The sequence below is a fragment of the Lichenostomus cassidix genome, chromosome 3 (genome assembly GCF_008360975.1).
Source record: "Lichenostomus cassidix isolate B80296 chromosome 3, HeHo_3.0, whole genome shotgun sequence".
NCBI classification, from domain to species: Eukaryota; Metazoa; Chordata; class Aves; order Passeriformes; family Meliphagidae; genus Lichenostomus; species Lichenostomus cassidix.
In genome coordinates, this window is record NC_139483.1 from 37,118,953 (window position 1) to 37,124,002 (window position 5,050).

General features: G+C 43.4%; 1 long non-coding RNA gene across 1 annotated transcript; it reads right to left on the bottom strand.

The window, feature by feature from the left end:
- Nucleotides 1–2,324: 2,324 nt before the first annotated feature.
- Nucleotides 2,325–4,273, bottom strand: LOC146439478 (uncharacterized). Its single transcript, XR_014851258.1, has 2 exons — nt 4,128–4,273; nt 2,325–3,453 (listed from the first exon to the last, which is right to left on the bottom strand). It is a non-coding gene; the product is annotated as an uncharacterized LOC146439478 (long non-coding RNA).
- Nucleotides 4,274–5,050: the final 777 nt, after the last annotated feature.

Genomic DNA, 5,050 nt, shown 5'->3' on the forward strand with positions numbered 1-5,050 from the left:
ATGATGCACTGAACCAAGCACAACACAATTCCAGAATCTTAACTAGTTTGATTGCACCATCGACACTGTTATTTCGACAGTCCCACTCTCCGGCATCTGGCATAATTGGAAGCAGCAGCCAGCAGGTATCAGATGTCAGTATGAATTGTCTCCTGCTGCGTGAGCACTGACTATGAAATTGATTTGCTGTCTTTTTTACGTGGTTTTGTAATGAAAGTAATGTAAAGTCCCAAACAGACAAATGCTGCATTTGTATACGTACAGTTAAAATAGGCATATGTGTGAAAATTAGAGAGGGGGAGATAAATCAACTGAAAAGCAGTATGGCACCATCAGGCCCTGTTTCCTCACAGGTGGTTGTGGTTGCAGTCCCTGCTATGTTTCTGAAGAAACTGAGCTAAATCAATAGCTGGAAACCAATTTCTTTGGGTACTTGTATGGATGAAAAGCATAAAACATGAGAAAGAAGAACCCTTCGGTGAGTGAATTTATATCTCTATCTTACTCACTGGTGTTAATAAGGCAAGCAAAAAAGACTGTGGGAACCACATCTCCAACCTGGAGCAAATTTTTCCCTGATTTGTCATTAGGATGATCAAGGCCCCTAAGATGAAAAAACTGGCCTGAACAAAGTAATTGGTAAATTTCTGTTGATTTACTATTGCCAGGATGTTGCCTTAGGGCACATCAGAAATAAATGACTGTCAGTGTGTTCAAGATGCTGTCGTGCAGAACAATTTCACGTATATAAAGGTAATGTTTCAGTGACTGGGATCTTGACTACCAATTTGAGGTACTATAAGGGAGAATTAGACCAGGTATAAAAGAGGTGCCATCATCCCGAGCCTTACGAAAAACCTTTAAGCACTCCTTAGGGATTACTGACATTTAGATGATGGCAGTAGGAGCACAGGATGCTGGGGTTCACTGGTGAGAACTGGTGCCTTTTCTCAAGCAGAGTTACAACTGGCTATGAAACAGCCATGTTTATGGGTCTCTTCCTCAGCTTGACACAAGATTTGGCTTTGATACCAGAAGGCTTAATCAGCTCCAACTGTAATCAAATTATTCAAGAGTTTCAAAGAGAAAATTGCAGCAAATTCCCATCCTAAGAAGTCAGGGTCAAAAACCTTTTTAGAAAAATCAGCTTGAGCATTGATTACTGAGTGTGGCTGCCTTTTAGACAAGCACAATGGAGAAAAACATTCCTGACATCTGGTTCAATGAGGCCCAAGACCAATGTTTAATTGTGTTTTTGCTCTGACACCCAGTTGCATAGCAATAAGGGGGAGCATATGATACAATAATCTATATATAGGATAGGTGGGGCTGAAACTTTGACTTGAGGCCAGCTAGTCTGGTATTCCAATCTGACATGGAGGCAGCCAGTAACCTTAGGCGGGTTGCTTGAAGTTCTTCCTGAATTTCAGACCCTCTGTGGATGAAAGGACTGGTCTGTAACTGTCTTGGGATTGACAGTTGTCATAACATGATCCAGCAGGTCATTACATACACAACCAGGTCATGGATGCCCAGAAAAAGTTTCCCCCCATTCAGCATAGGCACAAGATGATTTACAGGGAGCTGGCTGCTCTACTCAGAGAGCAGTTCCCCCCTAGAAGCAGTAATATACTGCAGCTTTCTTCTCTGCAGAAATAAACCACCCTGGTGTGAATCTGACCACAGGAAGAGATGGAGGGAGCCACTCGAGCAGCTGGTCCTCTTCTTTTTCCCCCACAAGGCACAAGCAAAGGTGCTCTGGCTCATCAAGATGCCCAGACTGCTTTCTTTCCCCAGCCATCTCCTGCCCTATGTAACACCTTGCTTTCTCTGTTTCTGAGGCTAGGAAATAGAAGCTCATTTCAACAGCAAGAAGACAAGCAGATGACAGACTTAGGTCCTTTTCCACACAACCACAATTTCTGTCAGATTTTAAACCTTTACTTTGGCCACAAAGATGAATTGCAATTCCACCTGCAAGAGGGTGTTTTTATAGTGATGCTCTCTGCAGCTATCTCCCCTGAGGGATGTGGTAGAAAGAAATCCTCCCACCTCTGTGTTGAAGCACTGTGTAGGCTTGCTCAAATGCAGGATGTTTCTGACTCAGCCAGCCAAATTTGCCATTATATTATTCCCCTTATTTTCCTGGGAAGCTTTCCTAAGTTGTGCAGGCCTCCAACAGCAAGGAGGAGGAAGAGGACTCTATTCTTCTTACTGCAACACAGAAAAGTTGTGTGTTGTACTAGAGAAGCTGTTGCCTTACTATGTCTGTCATTGAAATTAGAAGAACAGGGATCTGACCGGACACCATTTCCTCTCCATCGTTAAGGAAGAAAAATCACATCATTTATTTAAAGGGTGCTGTTACGAGAATCAACAAAATTTTCATGGTGATGCATTCATTGGTAAAGGAAAGAGAAGTCCTGCAAGAATGGAATAAAAACCTGGATAAATTAAACAACAGTCTTACAGCAATACATTTCATAATGGATTTAACAGACTCTTCCAAGCTGTGTTCTTCCAGTCTGTTTCCTTCCCTTCATTGTTGTGCTGTGAAGGCAAATGAGCGGTAATGCTGGGCATCATGGTTTCTGAGAACCTGCTCCCACTGCTCTGCACAGCGCATTGTTGTCATTTTACAGTGACTTTTCCTGCTTTCCAACTTTCTCAGACCCTCATGAGGATTCAATAACCTGTATTTTTCAACAATGGTTGAATAGCAAAATCCACTATGGTACGTGAAGTCTCTTCCAGAAGTAGCATTCCCTCACTTCTCTTGGGCGACTGTTCAACTTTAGCTTTTTTCCTCAGTTTATTTCTCTTAAGAAGAATAAGCCAGTTCAGACCTTCCCTCCTGAATTCTCTTAAAGAAAAATTTCGGGGGGATTAGTGTAAGCAGCATGATTAAAATCCTGTCTGCTGCTTGCTGAAAATGTAGTCTTCAGCTATTGTTTTGGGAGCAGTAAAACTTTTGGAACTGCATGACTTTTTTTGAATGCTTTACTGTTGCTTTTATAGCAAGTGTTACAGCATGCACGTATGATGTCAAATTACTCTTAAGAGCATTTGATTTTTAGAGACATGAATATGACACAGAGGGACATGAGAACTGGCTGTTGACTCAGTCTCTCAGTGCCCTTTTGTTTATGTCTGTGACCTGGTCACATAGTACAAAGAGTTTCCTGCTGAACTACATGCAGCTGCCTGGCTGAAGAGCATGTGAGAGCTTTATTTGTCCTGCCTGCAGCCCCTGATCTTCTTGGAACTGGCTCCCAAATCCTTCTCGATGTGGAGGTGGGTGATATCACTATGCAGCCTTCTAAAGGATCCTGTCCTGTCTGGAATCCACTGTCAAGGATCTGCAGGGCATTACAGCCTGCATTTTGGTCTACTGCTCCAAATGGACTGCCTGAGTAAGGCTCCAGGCTCCCTGGGACTAAAGAGCAGAGCCACCTATTTTTGCCAAGGAGAGCAAACGTAAGTGGGGAACATAAACTGAGGCTTGACTGGTTCACATCCTTTTTCTAAAATTAATTTAACAGATTTACACACTCCCATCCTCCCTCCCCCTCCCCTCCCCCCAGAATCCCTTATGCTGTTATGAAAACTACTCAGGCCTGCTTTTCCGTTTTCCCGTTTTTTGGTGATAGGAAAGACCTACAGATCTGCATTGATCCATCTGTTTCTTGAGATGGCTGCACCACATTGCACCCCACCTGCAGCATGGTAAGCATGCAGCCTGAGACTGGGAGGAGTCAGATATGTTTGGGTCGTGAAGTGGTCCGCAGGTCTGCGGCACTGGCAGGCTGGTGGACAGTTTTAACTACAAGGAAAATGTACCTTGCTCTGGCACAACCTCGGGTCCCCAAATGGCAGTGATGTATTGCTTAGGTGGCACAGATATTTGGTTGTATATCCTGAAGCTACGTCTGGGTGTCTGATCAGACTCCCTAGAGCCCAGGACTCACCCTGACAGGTGAGCAGAATCACACTCCTTGGTACAGAGTATCAGTGAATGCCCTGGCATAAAATGAGGCTACAGATACAGACAGAAGAAAACATAAACTCCCCTCCCAAATCGTAAAAACGATCTACATACTTCTCAACAGCCTTAACTGAAAGGATACACTTTTCCACTTTTCCAGTACGTCCCATTGTTTTGCATTATCTGCTTTCTTTCTGAAGTGGGAGTCTGGTTTTGCATCTCACATTCTTCTGAAGTTATCCATGCTTCAGTTTACCATCTCCTGATGTGTGGACCACCATTCTTCCACCTCTCACATCTTTGGGTTTCTTACAGCCCCATTTCAACACCAGCTAGTGATCACATGAGAATGCAATATTAGGAAATGATTTGGTATATTTTTAGCAGTGCTCAGCCTGAAATAGCAATGAGAAAGGAGGAGTGCCAGCCACACATGACCAACCAGCTGTCTATGGCCCACGTTTTGGAAATCCCTGATTCAAGTAGCTGGCACTAAGTTATGGAAAGTTTCCCTTTTAGATTGCTAGTTCAAATTGACCCCCAAATTATACAAGGTAGGAAGGTCATCTTGGATTTACACAACTTTATGATGTGTGAGCAGTCTTCATCCAGTTTCTTTGCCTTTTAATGCAAGAGAAATATTTCAGCTGGAAGTGAAATTTCTACTTTTGTGACTCTTAGCAACAGGGGCAGCTGAAACATGGGTATGGCTGGAATGGAGAGGCTTGTGTGGCTGCTGTGTGCTTCTTCCCTGCTCTTTGGCACTTGGTCACACTGTGATAAGTGCTGAGCTCTTCTCTATTGTGTAGAGAGGGGGAAACATCTAGCAGGTCTAGCTCCATAAATTGTAATGTGACAGCCATGTAACAAAAATCCCACAGTAAAAATGTGAATCTTCTTCCTTTTCCAACCTCTGTCATGCATATCTATTGGCCAGGACTTCCAACTTACCTCCTTTCCTGTCTTCTTAATCCATGAGTATTTTAGGAGCCACTAACTCCTTCTCAGCTGGTACCTATTGCTATATATGCATCAAAGGCAGCTGCCTGCTAGAGTTCTGCATGC